Below are 16,918 nucleotides of genomic sequence, written 5' to 3' on the forward strand. Positions count from 1 at the left end.
GACTAATCTCAGTTTCCTTTTCAAGTCTAGACACAGCTATCTAGAGGCAGCTAGGTGGCATGGTGGATTGAGGAGTCAGGAACCTGGGGTCAGGAGGACCTGAGTTCAAAATAGACCTCAGATACCTCCTAGCAAATTGCTTAACTTTTCTCATCTGTAATAATGGGGATAATAATAGTATTTACCACTAAGAGTTCTTGTGAGGATAAAATAAGATAGTATTTGTAAAGCACTTTGCAAAGCACCATATATATTATCTATAATTATTATATATAGTAGCTATCTAAAACATGTCATTATTATTATTATTATTGTTGTTATTGTTATTATTATTGTTATTATACATAGTGCCTGTCTGAAATATATCTACTAACTCAGTGGATTGTCCATCCAATTGTGATTTGCAGCCTGGAGGATAAAAATTCTCATCCATTTGGTTTTTCCTGTGTGCATTGTTAACCCAATTTAATTTGGATGGTCATGAATCTTACTGAGAAAGTCTTTTGGTACTCTGGGGCTTGATGCAATCAACACAATCAGAAGTCTTCTACAAACAGAAGCACCTGTCATCTACATGGAACATTCCACATGAACGTGATGAAGGCCTTTAACAGGTATACCTCTCCCTGTTATGCCTTGTTTGATGCCAATAATCACAAGATTGTTGGATAAAATTATCTCTGTGGTCGCATCTATGAAGCAATCTTGTTTCATATTAACATATGCATGGGAGATACTTTGTTAGAAAAGGGCCCTCGAGCCTGAATTTTAATGATAGAAATACTTTAAAAAGCAATAATCAACAAACAGCAAATAAAGTTCTTTACCTTTTAGTCAATTTTGTGACTGCAAAGATGGGCTTTGCAATAGAAAACTGTGGAAGACTCCCCATTTCCTTTTCATATCTCTATCAAGGATACCCTCTATATGTGTAGAAATCATTCTTATAAAAATAAGGCAAAAAAATAGGGATATTGTTAGTTAGTTTCTGATGTACTTTAACATTTTTCTTAAACCAGTTTCTTTTGTTTATAATAGTTACACAAGAACTGGCAACATTTGTTCTATATTGGAGGAGAGATTCTTCTTCCACAGGACTGAGATCAGCCATACAAAGAAAAATAAGTTAAATTATTGCCACAAATATGTGCATTGTACCTTCACAATGACAAAAGTAGAAGTTGCAGTCACTTGACATGTACTTTGTTCCTAAATTTTAAGTGGGTTGAAATAATAGCTCCACACGTAGGAGCTGGGATACATCTTGGCATGAGTCACTGTTATCTCCAAAGGGGTGTTCCTTTAATATGATTAGAAGGCTGAGCACCATAATGGCTTAGAAGCACAGACATAAATGGAGTGGGGAAGACAGTCGTGGTTTTACAAGTCCCTGGACTGAACAATTGCTATTCAGTAAAGAGAAGCAGGTCCTATAAATCCCCTGTGCCTGTGATAAATGACCAATCTAATCATGATATCCCCAAATAATTCCAATAGTTAATAACCAGGAAAACATTTTCATCCAAAGGAAACTTTGGGTCATAAAAACAAGGAGCCCACATTATATGGAGGACCAGTCACCATGTAGCACAATAAAGCCACAATGCCTGAGTTTCAAAGAGGACCATAAAGCAGGCAGGGCTATTCTGACAGAAGATCCTCATAGTTTCCTTCAGCCAATAGATTGGCCTACTCTAACATCTTTTCAGCTGCTTTCCAAAGTTCCAGTTCCCTTTCCATTTTCTTGTTTTCTTATAATTCCTTTAAACTACGAAAATCTGTTCCTTGTTTCATCTAGCTCTGTGTTTATATCAATAAGGATATCATACCCTTCATTTGGGGAGTAAACATACACTCCATTGTCTTTATAGGTCTGTTAGTTATTTAATGATTCCAATCAATTAAATATTGTCTGAAAGGAAGTGAGCTTTACAGCCCACTACCCTGCTTTGGTATAGCCCTTCTTCAGTTTATCTAGTTGTTCCACACCTCTAGCTACGTTGATTAATTCATACCTGCCAGGTCTTTTTTGATAAGGTTCAAAGCCTGACAGGGTAACCACCTGATATTGTCCACTCCTTGTCTTTGCTCTGTGGTAAAAATTATTTGTGGTAAAGATTAATATTCCTGCTTTTAGTTAACTCATTTTGGGAGGGGCCACACCTAGTCCACCCTGACGTTACGTATGTTACTGAGCTCAGAAAGGCAGCTTTTGAAGGACCTCCCCTTTTGGGGGAGGAGAGATTGGACACTCGCTGAAGGGAGGCAGGCTGCTTCCGGAAGGCAAGGCATCTTCCAGAACTCAGCCTTTTTCCTGCTGGGCCCTTGGGCTGGCGGCAGGTGTTCATGCTCTGTCTCGGTGTGGTGACTGAGGTCTGGGTGGCACGTGAGCAACCTCAGACTGGCAGGCTGTTCAGGTGTTTGGTGAGTTTAATTACAGAAAACCCTAATAGGCTAAGTTTAGAATTAAGAGCATTTCTCTGTATTTCTATTTTCCTATTTCCTTATCTTTGATTTTTATTAGTTTCACCTTTGTTGTTTAATTAATTTCCAAGTAATAAAATCTGATCCTTTTGTGAACTAAAGCTTAGAGGCTCCTTTCTTATTGGCCTGGGAGGAATATCTAAAAAGGGCAGTTCAGTGGGGAGGTTAAACCTAAAAGGTCCCTCATATTTCTGGGACCCCAATATTAAGGTGATTCACCCAAATAATGCTCCGTACATCAAATTTTGGCCCTCACAGCTCTAAACTTCATATGGGCTTTGTTCACATTCTGAAAGACAGTGGCATTAAGGTCCCCTCTCATCACTTTACCTATAGGCATTTACAATCTTCTCAAATCAAAGAATCATATTTTTTTTCTTTATTTTTATCTCTTTGGGGTTCCATTAATTCAAGGCTTTGTAATGATCTAGACATTTCCTGGCAATCTCAAAAGCATCTTAGTCCCTGTGTTAGCAGTTCTGGCTGTAATTCTTAAAAAAGGACCAATAATCTCCTTCTTTTGGTTATCGATATTGACTCAATTACTATTCCCCCCAATAATACCATCCGTGAAGCATGAAAACAATTATATTAACAAATGAGAAATCAAGTAAATAGGATCAAGAAAGTAATATTATTGATAACATATGTGGAAAGACCAAAAATAAGCAAGCAAAAACTCCTCCATTGCCATAGAATTATAGTGGCCATGTTTTCCCTAAAGGAGAAAGGAGAAAATGTAGTCCCTTCCTTTACCAACAGAGATGGGAGACTATGGGTACAACATGATATACTATTAGATGTAGTTGATGTGTTGAACATTTTTTCCAAGTGCCTTTTTTTGTTTGTTTTCCTCTCTTTTTTTATTCTTTGGTACAAAAGACAGATCTCAGGGGCAGAAAGGGTAGTGATATTACAAATATCACTTATAAATTAAGGGGATTTAGAAACAAAAGATAACAATAACAATTTTTAAAAATATCATTATTTTTCTAACTATTTGGTATGTTCCCTTCTTTCACATATCTGAAGAATGGATCACTCAATGCTTTCAAAATCATTCTGTCTCCAGCATGTATTTCTTTTGTGTGAACTAGGTCTCTTCCAACTCCATTTCCTGACTATCTTCCTAAACATTTTTTCCATTTCTTCATGCTCATATACTTCATACTCATACTGAGGTCTTAGAGTTTCATTACTGGCAAAAATAGGGGGCAGCTAGGTGGCACAGTGGATAGAGCACTGGCCCTGGATTCAGGAGAACCTGAGTTCAAATCCAGCCTCAGACACTTAACACACTTACTAGCTGTGTGACCCTGGGCAAGTCACTTAACCCCAATTGCCTCACCAAAATTTTAAAAAAGTAGATACTGACAAATGGTAAAAATTCTAAAATCTTTCAGTAGAGAATGGAGTTATGATAAGCCCAAGTAAGGGTCTAACCTGAGGATTAAAAACTATAAGTAAAATAGCAATACAGGATATTTAAATATATTTTATTCAAATACAACTAATAGATGGCCTATGTGCTCCATTGGTATCTTTGTATTACTGGCTTGGAATGCATGCTAACCCTTTCTCTCATTGGCTGTACACCATCTGAAAAACCAAAGCTCTACCATATGCCAATTTCACAAAAGATCTGTGGAGTCAGAAGACCTGAGTTCAAATTGAAGCTCTGCTATTTATACTTGTGACCTTGAGTTTCCTTCTCCATAAGAAGAGGAGTTGGACCAGATGATCTATAAAGGTCCTTTCTGTTCTAATGTTCTGTGTCTTGAAGTGTCTGTAGCTTTTACTCATTTGGGAATTGGAAAGAGGGCTGTAACCAGCCTTTTACATATCTAAGACCCAAGGCCTGTGCTATGACACTGACAATTGCCATGTGCAAGTAATTCTCTTTCTCTGAGCCTCAGTGTTCTCATCTGTAAAATTGGGGGGGGATGAACTAGAGGATGCTTTAGGCACCTTCTTTATTATTTCTTGCTAATATAACAACCTTAGGTCACTCAAGTTGACCTCAGGAACATATTTCTTTACATGAACATTTCAGTATACAAGAAAATAAGGTGTGCATCTGAAACCAAATTTGGTTATCTACAATTTTTTTAAAAAAATGTTTATTCATCCAAATTGATTAATGATCAAAGGATATGAACAGGTAGTTTTCTGAGAAATAAATCAAAGCTATCAATAGTCATGTGAAAAAAATGCTCTAAATAACTAATAATTAGAGAAATACACATTAAAATAACTCTGAGGTACCACCTCATGGTGCAGCTAAATGGCACAGTGGATAGAATGCTAGGCCTGGAGTCAGGAAGACTCATCTTTCTAAGTTCAAATGTGGCTTCAGATACTTTCTAATTGTGTAACTCTAAGCAAGTCACTTAACCCTGTTTGCCTCAGTTTCCTCTTCTATAAAATGAACTGGAGAAGAAAATGGAAAACCATTTCAGTACCTTTACCAAGAAAACCTCAAAATGGGGTCACAGAGTTAGACATGACCGAACAACAACAACAAAACCCAACAACCACTTTATACCCATCATATTAGCTAAGATAACAGAAAATCAAAATGACAAATGCCCTTGGGGCAGCTAGATGGCGCAGTGGATAGAGCACCGGCCCTGGAGTCAGGAGGACCTGAGTTCAAATCCGGCCTCAGACACTTGACATTTAACTAGCTGTGTGACCATGGGCAAGTCACTTAACCCCAATTGCCTCACTAAAAAAAACAAAAACAAAAGACAAATGCCCAAGGGGACATGGGGAAAATAAGTACACTAATGCATTGGTGGAATTGTAGACTAGTTCAACTATTCTGGAAAGCAATGTGGAACCAAGCCAAAAAAGCTATTAAACTGTGCATACCCTTAGATCCAGAAATACCTCAATAGGTCTATACCCCAAAGAGATCATAAGAAAAATGACTCATATGTACAAAAATATTTATAGCAGCTCTTTTTGTAGTGGCAAAGATTGGAAACTGAGGATATACCTATCAATTGGGAATAGCCAAACAAGTTATAGTATATAAATGTGATGGGAAAGTATTGTACTATAAAAAATGATGAAGGGAATGGTTTCAGAAAGACCTGGGAAGACTTAAATGAACTGATACAAACTGAAATGAGCAGAACCAGGAGAACAATGCACAGGGTAAGAGCAGCATTGTACCAATGATCAACCGATCAAAGTTACTTAGTCACATCAAAGACTTAGTAACTCCAATCAATATAATGACCCACTACAATTCTATTTTTTCTTTGTTTTTTTTTTTTGTGGGGCAATAAGGGTTAAGTGACTTGCCCAGGGTCACACAGCTATTAAGTGTCAAGTGTGTGAGGCTGGATTTAAACTCAGGTCCTCCTGAATCCAGGGCCGGTGCTTTATCCACTGCAGTGCCACCTATCTTCCCCTGACCCACTACAATTCTAAAGGACTAATAATTAAATACATTATTTGCCTCCAGAGAGAGAACTGATGGGTTCAGATTGAAACAAATTTTTTCCCTTTATTTCTTTTTTTAAGCATAGCTAATGAAGAAATTTGTTTTGTATGATTTGTAATGGGTTTTGTATTTTTTGCCTTTTCAATGGGCAGGGGAGTGATGGGGAAACAGAATCTGGAAATGAAAATAAAATAAAATTGGATTTTTAAAAGTATTAAATTCAAGATGATAGTAATAAAATTCTCTTGCTTGTCTGTATCCTCTTCTGGACTTCTCTTCTGTATTTTTGTTCTTGTTATTATTTCTTTTTTTTCTTTTTTTTTTTTGGATGAGGCAATTGGGGTTAAGTGACTTGCCCAGGGTCACACAGCTAGTAATTGTTAAGTGTCTGAGGCCAGATTTGAACTCAGGTCCTCCTGAGTCCAGGGCCGGTGCTCTATCCACTGTGCCACCTAGAGGCCCCTATTTCTTTTATTTTTAAAGCCAATCTTTTTTTTGGGGGGGTGGGGGAGGCAATGAGGGTTAAGTGATTTGCCCAGGGTCACACAGCTAGTGTCAAGTATCTGAGGCCAGATTTTAACTCAGGTCCTCCTGAATCCAGGGCTGGCACTTTATCCACTGCACCACCTAGCTGTGTTGTTATTATTTAAATGATAAACATAGTGGATAGAGAGCTGGCCTCACAGCTAGAAAGCTAGGCTTTATACCAATGAAATCTAAGATCTAGTCCCCATCTAATCCTACTATTACTGTCCGCCACCCTACCATAGGAAAGGACTTATTAACCTGACAAGAATCATGTATCCAGCAAAACTGACCATAATATTTCAGAGGAAAAAATGGGACTTTAATGAAAAAGAGGACTTTCAGGTATTCATGATAAAAAGACCTGAACTGAATGGTAAATTTGACTTTCAAATACAAGACCCTAGTGAACTATAAAAAAATTGGAATTGGGGGACATACCTGGTGTTGTGAAGTGGGTGACTGTCTTATGTCTGAGGTCCATACCACACTTTTCAATTTAATCTGAATTATTACTATTTTCTCCATTACTTTCTTGATTAGAAAATCAATAGAATAACAAATCAAGTCATGATTTGAAGCCTGTGCTGATTTTCCAAAGTTTAAATGCTCACACTGAAAATTTAACAATCAGCTCTCACCAGCTGATTAGAGCTGACTCTAGCACACTCCTTCACTCCAAACTTTTAGCATTTTAGAATGTCAGATTAAAAGGACTGAATATGATACAGTGGGAAGCACACTGGCCCAAAATCAGATTTCCTAAATTCAAATCCTGCCTCTATCCTTGAGCTAGTCAGTTAATTTCCTAGGACCTGTTTTCTCTTCCATAAAATGGGAGAGGGGTAGTTGGATTCATCCCTTCTATCTCCAGTTCTATGATATTATACTACTCCAACATAGTGTAGTCAAAATTAAACAGATAACCCACAACATTTTTTTTTAAAGTAAACAGATATAAATTGTGGAATAAGTTCATATTCTGGGATTCCAAATAAATATTTATATCTATTCATCCACCTACATTGGCACCCACCCAACCCCATACTTACTTGGGTGGGTCACTAACCCTGCAAAGCTGTCTGGGTATTTCTAAGTTGTAGTTAGGAACCTAATCTCATAGATTTTCTCCTTTTGAAATCTTCCACTCCCCCTCTCTCACTTTGTCCCATTTTGAGTTCTTATGGAATATGTTTATGGGATTTTATTAATCCTCAGCAGTTATCAGGGAGATTTAATATAATCTCTTTCAATGGCCTTCTGTCAGTGTTTTGTATTATGCTTTTGTCAAGTATTATTGTTTTGGTTTTGGAAATCTGGAAGGAGGCATGCTCATAATCAAATTTCTGATATGAATATTCATAAATATTATTAAGGACAGCTAACTGGTACAGTGGATATAGCACCAGGTCTGGAGTCAGGAACACCTGAGTTCAAATCTGGCCTCAGATACTTACTAGCTGGGTGACCCCGGGCAAGTCCTTTAACTATTTGTTTCAGTTTCCTCAGCTGGAAAATGAGCTGGAAAAGAAAATGGCAAACCACTCCAGCATCTTTGCCAAGAAAACCCCAAATGAGGTCACAAAGAGTTGGACATGAACAACAAACATTGTTAGTTAGTTTTTTGGCACATTCATTTTGGTTGTTTGTGGAATATAAATCATGAAGAACACTTGATGATAATCCAGAACTGTGTTATCCTTGGAAAGAAAGGATGCTGAAGTGACTTTTCAGTCCTCTCCATGCTTCCCAATGTAACTTTATGGAGCATGGAGCAGGAAACTAGTCAAACATCAGCTATATGGTGACCTAGTTAGTGTCTAATGATCAACCTTACTATTTAAAATCATTTATTGCTTGGATAACCAAGTAATTCATTCTTTCAGGATGCTGCCTCTCCTATTCTTCTTCCCCTTCTCCCCAAGCAATCCTCACATTATAATTAGCCTTATTCCTGTCAAATATTAATCAAACTTGTAACCTGCAAATGAAAAGGCTCTTACCCCCCTCTCTTACCAGAGAGGTGATGGACCATAGGCATAGTACTAAGGGTCAAACATATGCCAGTATGTTGATTTGTTTTGATTAATTATACTTCTTTGTTCCAAGGTGTGGTTCTATGGGTGGGAGGAATGGCCATGGGAAGTGATTTTAAACAAACAAACAAATATCACTAAAACATTTTGTTTTTAAAAGGAGAATTTTAAGTCCGTGCTTTCTTGATTGTTTCCCGAATGATGTTTCTGGAATTTTGAGAAATCTTAACCTGGCCTTTATGGATGAACTTTCATTGTCAAATAGGATACCTCAATGCTGTTTTAATTTTTAATCTTTGTTATGAGCACCAATCAGTGCCACATGATGATTGTACTCTCAGGTGAATGCCAGACCTACCTGTATCACAACATGGAGAGCTTTTATATTTACTTTTAGTGGTTTCTCCAAAGGAAATATTCAAGGGGAGACAGAACCCATCACTTTATGTTAAGCTCTGAGCTAACTAACACACATTTCCCTGGGTTGCTGGCCTCTTTGTGGCTTCAGAGGGTGGAACTTTCAAACTTTTAACAAGTGGTTTAGGATGGAAAAGAATTCAACATTGTTTTGCTTTCAGCTCCTCTGTTGACAACATCAGCCACTCTATTTATCCTTACCCCCCTTTCAACCCACAGCACAGCAGGAACTGGAAAAGAAGGCGATTTGTGGTGGCCTGGTTAACATCAAGCTCATCCACCAGGAAAGGGCTCTGAAGCCACAATCTGAAAATATTCCCCGCCATTGAAAAAGGTGAGAGCTAGTTAGTTGGCAAGCTTTAGAGAAAGGGCAATTAAGAGAAACAATAGTGACCACACAGGATAGGAATTAGAGAAAGGCCCAGCATCGAGGAAGAACAAAAAACTCGGCAGTTTTCCTCGTTTTCCCCCTGGACTGAATCACAGGAACAAAACAGAGACTTTAGAAATCATCTCGTCTGACATTCTCAATTTACAGATGAGTAAACTGAGACCCAGAGAGGTAAAGTGACTTCACAGGTAACAATTCACACCCAGGTCTTCTGATTCCAAATCCAGCATTCTTTCCACTCTTTATAACGAGTCTTTCTTTTTTTTTTTTTGTTTTGTTTTGTTTTGTTTTTAGTGAGGCAATTGGGGTTAAGTGACTTGCCCAGGGTCACACAGCTAGTAAGTGTGTGTTAAGTGTCTGAGGCCAGATTTGAACTCAGGTACTCCTGACTCCAGAGCCGGTGCTCTATCGACTGCGCCACCTAGCTACCCCAATGAGTCTTTCTTTAATTGAAATACTTTAATGGGTTTTATAACAACCAAATACAAAGAATTTGGAAATATTTGTAACCATAATTAACAATGTGTTTGCCTCTGGATTCTTTGGATATGTTTGGGTATGTTCATCTTCCCCTAGAGAACATAAGTCCTTGAAGAACAAGGATCCTATCTCCTGTGTCAGTGATATTCTCCCATAGCATGCAGCACAATTCTCTGTATGATGGGGGAACTCAAAAAGATGCTGAATGATTGGCAAGATAAAGGGGAATGAAGGGATGGACAACACACTGCCTGTTGGGTGATATCCAAATATATACTTTGGTCATTCTCCTTATTCTTTTGCAAGTCATATTATCGTTTTCTTTTTCTTTCTTTCTTTCTTTTCTTTTCTTTTCTTTTTTTTTTTTGGTGGGGCAATGGGGGTTAAGTGACTTGCTCAGGGTCACACAGTCAAGTGTCTGAGACTGGATTTGAACTCAGGTCTTCCTGAGTTTTAAGCAGAGATAATTTCATTCGAATGCTCCCAACTTTTCTGTCCATTCTATAATTCACCATGTTAGAGTGGGGTTTTTTTTGTCACAGATTTCTTTTGTTCTAAGTATTGGTTTACCAACAGATGGTGCCATTTCCAGGGGCTAAGTAGTCCAAACTAAAAAGCCAGTCAGTGACCTAAAGCACAGCATTTCCCTACTTCCCAATTTCCTACATCACCATGATAAATAATGATGTGTTTTTCATAATAACAAACACTTTTATTTAAAGTTTTGAGTTCCAAATTCTATCCCTCCTTCCCTGCGCTCTCCCCTCCCTGAGGCAGTACTCAGTCAAATATAGGTTATACATGTGCAATTATGTAAAACATAATGTAAGTTTTAATGTATATTTTTGAAATGGTAAAAATATATGATAATGGATATAAAAGGTATCTGAACAAAAATTTGGGGGAAGGGGGCAGCCAGGTGATACAATGTATAGAGTGCTGAGCCTGGAGTCAGGAAAACTTGATTTGAAATCTGGCCTCAGACACTTACTGTGTGATGCTAGGCAAGTCATTTAACCCTGTTTACCTCAGTTTCCTCAGCTGTATAATGAGCTGGAAAAGGAAATGGCAAGTATCCCTGCCAAGAAAACTCTAAACAGGATCATGAAGAGTCAGACCTGACTGAACAAAATGGATGATAATGGATCTAAGAGGTGTCCCATTAAAAGCTTACACCATGTTAAAGAAACATAAGGTTTGTCACCCAAGGTAACTAGAACTATCAAAACTACAATTTCTTCTTTTAAAGAGACATTAATATTCTCAGAGCCCACAATAAACAGATTAGAAATTTAAAAGAACACCCTTGGAAGAAACAAAGCTCAACATCCCAACAGTAAAGGCAAATATTTGTTGTCCTTTAGTCACTTCAGTGGTTTCCAACTCTCTGTGACCCCATTTGGGGTTTTCTTGACAAAGATACTGGAGTGGTTTGCCATTTCCTTCTCCAGCTCACATTTTATGGATGAGGAGACTTGGGCCAATAGGGTTAAGTGACTCACCCAGGGTTTCATAGCAAGTTAAAAGTCTGAGGCCAGATTTGAACTCAGTAACACAACCTACTTGTATAAAAAGATTTATAGCAGCTTTTTTTTTGGGGGGGGTGCGGTTTATAAAAAAGAACTAGAAACTAAATAGATATCCATCATTTGGGTAATAGCTAAACAAATTACAGTGTATGAGTGCAGTGGAATATTATTGTGTCATAAGAAATGACAAAAGGAACAGTTTCAGCAAAAACTGGAGACCTACATGAAATGATGCAGAGTGAAGTAAATGGAACACAGAGAACAATTTGTACAATAGCAACAACACTTTAAAGAAAAATAATCTTGAAAGCTTTAAGAACACTAATCAATGCAATCACCAACCACAAGCTCAGAATACCTATGATGGATGAAGCAATGGTAACCACTTCCTGACACAAAGTCAATGGACTCTTTCTTTTTTTTTTTTTTAGTGAGGCAATTGGGGTTAAGTGACTTGCCCAGGATCACACAGCTAGTAAGTATCAAGTGTCTGTGGCTGGATTTGAACTCAGGTACTCCTAAATCCAGGGCCAGTGCCACCTAGCTGCCCCATCAATGAACTCTTAAGGTGCGGGAGACAAACATAACTGTACATGGCCAATGTGAATATTGGTTTTTCTTTAACTATATGTATTTGTTATAATGGTTTTGCAGTTTTCAGTTTGGGGCTGGGACATGGAGAGAGGAAACTAGGAGGAGGGTTGCCCCAAAAAAGAAAAGGAAAGAATAAGAAAAGAAATAGGGTCATTGAAGCATTTTGTAATGAACAGAAAGAAACACCAAGAGAGGAACTTTGAAAGTTATGTGTTGATGTAATTACATACTTAAAAGGAAAAACAAGCTGTACTAAAGAAAGATTCACACTTTCATATAAATCCTCTTTTTATGTCCAACTTTGTATATTGAAAGGCTAGCTGTGTGACCCTGGGCAAATCACTTAACCCCAATTGCCTCACTTTAAAAAAAAGGGCTTTTGAAACACTAAATATTCATAGATATACTAGTTGTTATTATTGCTGTTGCAAAACAGAAAAGAAGCCTAGTTTGTAGAGACTAAGTACTTTCTTATTTTAATATAAGATAAAAAATAATAGATGTTTTGGGGCAACTAGGTGGCACAGTGGATAGAGCACCGGCCCTGGAGTCAGGAGGACCTGAGTTCAAATCCGGCATCAGACACTTAACACTTACTAGCTGTGTAACCCTAGGCAAGTCAACTCCAATTGCCTCACCAAACCCCCCCCCCCCAAAAAATAATAGATGTTTTCAGTTTTACACACTTTAAAAAAAACAAACACACATTTATCTGTTATGTAGAGTCCAGAGTACTGTTCTAGATACTGAGCAAGACAAAATCCTTGCCTTTAAGGAGTTTATAGTTTATCATGTGCTTCAATTAGTCAATGAACATTTATTAAATGTCTGCTATGTGCCAGGCACTGTGCTAAGCACTGAAGATACAAAGAAAAGCAAAAGACTATCCCTGCCCTCAAGGGGCTTATGATCTAATGAGGGGAGACAATAAACAAACAAGCCATATAAAGGATAGGTAGATTGGGAAAGTCTTCCTGTAGGAGATGGGATTTTAGTTGGGACTTAAGAAAAGCTAGAGATGAGGAGGGAAAGCATTCTAGGTCTCGGGGACAGCCAGATAAAATGCCCAGAGCCAAGAGATGGAGTGTCTCATTTGTGGAACAGGTGGGAGCCAAGTGTCTGCATCAAAGAGAAACGGTGGGAGTAAGGTTTAAGAAGACTGGAAAGGGGGCAGCTAGGTGGTACAGTGGATAAAGCACCGGCCCTGGATTCAGGAGGACCTGAGTTCAAATCCAGCCTCAGACACTTGACACTTACTAGCTATGTGACCCTGAGCAAGTCACTTAACCCTCATCTCCCAGCTTGAAAAAAAAAGAAGAAGAAGAAGAAGAAGAAGAAGAAGAAGAAGAAGAAGAAGAAGAAGAAGAAGAAGAAGACTGGAATGGTAGGAGGGGTCTAGGTTATCAAGAGCTTTGAATGCCAAACAGAGGGTTTTATATTTGTTCCTGGAAGCAATAGGGAACCAGTGGAGTCTATTGGGTATGGGGTGGGGTGTGTGTGTGTGTGTGTGTGTGTGTGTGTGTGTGTGTGTGTGTGTGTGTGTGTGTGTGTGTGTGTGACATGATGAGTCCTGTATTTAGGAAAATCACTTTAGTGGCTGAATGGAGAATGGATTGCGGGGGAGAGGCAAGCCAACCCAGAAGCAGGCTATTGAAGTAGTCCAGGCATGAGGTGATAAGGGCCTGCTCTAGAGTGGTAACAGTGTCAGAAGAGAGAAAGGAGTGTGTTTGAGAGATGTTACAAAGATGAAATCAGCTGGCCTTGGCAAGAGATTGGATTTGGGTTATCCCATATCCCAGTGTTAATATTATCTTTTTTCCCATGTAAAATCACATAATGTTCAGCTTATCGTCCTGTTTACACTATTGTAATCACTGTCCATTTTTTCTCCACTTTGTGTCAATGCTACAAGGTAAACAGAGCCCATGGAAAGTTTTTAACTTAATAGCCAACTCCTGATTATACAGACCAAAAAAAGGGAGACATGGTATGAATAATCTCCAAATAATTTGTCCACAACTTTAAAATGAACCATTTACTTTTTCCTTTCAACAAAATGACCTTCCTCTTTCTATCTTGCTTAGACTATCTGAATTACTTTATATTTCCATAATCCCTCTCTAAAAGTAGATACTTAATAAATGTCTGTTGAATTAGGTATAACCACCTAATGGTAGGTGGAGTTAGACTAGGAGAAACCAACCCTGGATTTAAAATCCGCCCAAATGAATCATCGACAAACAGTTAACTATTTATTTTGGGGATGGGCCTCAGCTCTTGCATCTCCATGCTTTGACAGTTGGTCCCTGAATATAGTGTATGTTCACTAAACTTGGAATACAGCCACAAAAACATCATGTTTTCACTCATGAACAATGATAAGCTCAACAAATAGTCTTTTCTTCTGTTTGTTGTTCTCCTTCCATTTCATCCTTAAATGCTCTCAGTATGAGTTTGCTTAGCTGGATATTTCCAAGCTTTCTTTAAATTAGCTTTAGCCTCCATTGCTTCTCTCTGCTTTATGAGGCAATATCGCTCATAATCTTCTATCATCTTTCTTTGTAAGATTTTAAAAACAAGTTTATACTCTAAATTTGCATTGCCTTTGGTCATCATTTTCTTCTATTTGACAAGTAAGGTAGGTGTTTTCTGACCAAGGTTCTTTTCAGATTCTTTTGATGCAATTGACTTCTGTTGGCTAAATATATGTATAAAATTATTATAATTGAGATTAATGTCTTTCCTACTATCCACTACCCATGTTTTTCATTATCAACTGATATAAATAGGACAGGATTGAATTGTCTTAATTGAATGCTCTATCTTTTTCTTATCCTTTCTTCTAGTTTTATAGCAAATCATAAAATATATACACATAAAGCACACATGTGTGTATATACATTGCATGTACATATTGCAATTACGTGTAGTTTTCCTTATACAAAAACATTTGATCTTAAATGGTCACCAAAGGTGACAAGATATGTTCAAGGACAAAGCATGCCCGTTTGCTTCACAAGGGTGGGACTCAAATTGCTATTCAGGGTGCAGCATCTGATCAGCCACCAGATGGCACTATAGCTACCAACCAAGTACTCTCACTCATATGTAAATATAAGCGTCCTACCTGGATTGCTCTGCCAATGCCAGGAAGCACCCTCAGCTTCCTACTACCTGCCCAGGTTCTAGAGTATATCACTTCAGAGTCTAAAATGAAAAGATCATTAGCCCATAATATTTCAAAAGTGTATCACAAATGCATCAGCCTTTATTTCCATTCCTGCCTCCTTCCCCATACAAACTGAATTGAATTGCCTATTAAAATATATAGCATGGGGGCAGCTAGATGGCACAGTGGTTAAAGCACCGGCCCTTGATTCAGGAGTACCTGAGTTTAAATCTGGCCTCAGACAATTGACACTTACTAGCTGTGTGACCCTGGGCAAGTCACTTAACCCCCATTGCCTACCAAAAAAAATTAATAATAATAATAATATATATATATATATATATATATATATATATATATAGCATGACCAGAGGCCCTGCTACTTAGCCATTTAAGGATCTATAATCAGTATCCTCTCCTCCTTTTCCCATCTTCAGCCAGATATTCCCAGGGAGACTCAAGTGACCTTTCCAGCTTTCTTCTCAAAATCGATGAGAGAAAGTGCCAACTGAAAGTTTATTCTTAATTCTTGCTTTCTGTTAATTGGGTCAGAGAATTCAAGTTTAGAGGCTATCTTGGGTTTCTCCCAGCCACATCCATGGCTGTAGCTCACTGCACTCCATGGAATCTTTCTGTGAAGCCTTTGCCCTCTGCTCTCACCATGATTCACTCCTGTGCATGCCATCCATATCTCTGCAGCCTCACCAGCAGTTCAACAGCTTCTAGATTTAACCTATGGGTGCCCAGGAGAGGTGGAGACCCTGATTTCACAGACAGGGTGGCCTTTTTCCTCCTGGAATTTCCACAATGCAGGCACAACATTCATGCTAAGTCACCTTTCAGGGTGCTTGTCATAGTTGCCATAAAGTAGGCAATTGCTTTTGTGCTGAAAGAACTAACTGAATTAAATGCATTTTAAGTAATTCCATTTATGTTAATCCCCAAGGCTACCCAAGGCACAAATACTTCCTGGTCTTCTAGTTGGGAAAAAAAAATTAAGGAAATGCTAAATAAGGAGAAAACTGAGTCAGGAAGGTATTGCATTCATCTATAACATATGAAGTATTTGTGTGTTAAAGTGTATATGGTTGTTTGCATATGCATCTATAGAAATATGTTTATATATATTTATATGTGTACACATGTGTAATATACATGTAACGTGTGTGACACTGACTCCCTTGTCTTCCCACTGCCTGAAGTCTACGTATGTTACATTTCATCCCAGGGTTCTCCAGTACCTTTAAGGGAAATGGGGAGGAGGTGGGGTCTAGGCTATCTGCCAATAGTTCTAGCCCCCATCAATGATGCTCCCTTAATTTCAGGGAGTGGATACCCTATAATCCAGTTCGATCTAATCACTAACAGATTAAGTTTTACAAAGAAATATTTACTTCAAAGATATAATCACAAATATACAAACATACTTTAGAACACGCAGGGCTCAATCCCCATCCCCCTTTGCATCACCTCTCTGGGGAGAAGATTCATAGCTTAGTCTCTCTCTCTCTCTCTCTCAGATCTGCTTGTATGTCACTTTCTATGAAAAGTGTTCTCTGATTCCCTTTTCTTTCCTCTTCCAAATGATATTTATGCGTACATGTTGTATTCCTAAATAGAATATAAGTGTGTTGAAGGCAAGATTAAACAGCTGTTTGGCACCGTAGATAGACGCTGGCTTTGGATTCTGGAAGAAGTGAACTCAAATCCTTCTTCAGAGACTCAGTTGTGTAACCCTGGGCAAGCCATTGACCTTCATTTTCCTTAGCTGTAAATAGAAACGATAATAGCACCTACTTCATAGAGTCAGCGTGAAGACCGAATGAGATAACATATCTA

The sequence above is a fragment of the Dromiciops gliroides genome, chromosome 2 (genome assembly GCF_019393635.1).
Source record: "Dromiciops gliroides isolate mDroGli1 chromosome 2, mDroGli1.pri, whole genome shotgun sequence".
NCBI classification, from domain to species: Eukaryota; Metazoa; Chordata; class Mammalia; order Microbiotheria; family Microbiotheriidae; genus Dromiciops; species Dromiciops gliroides.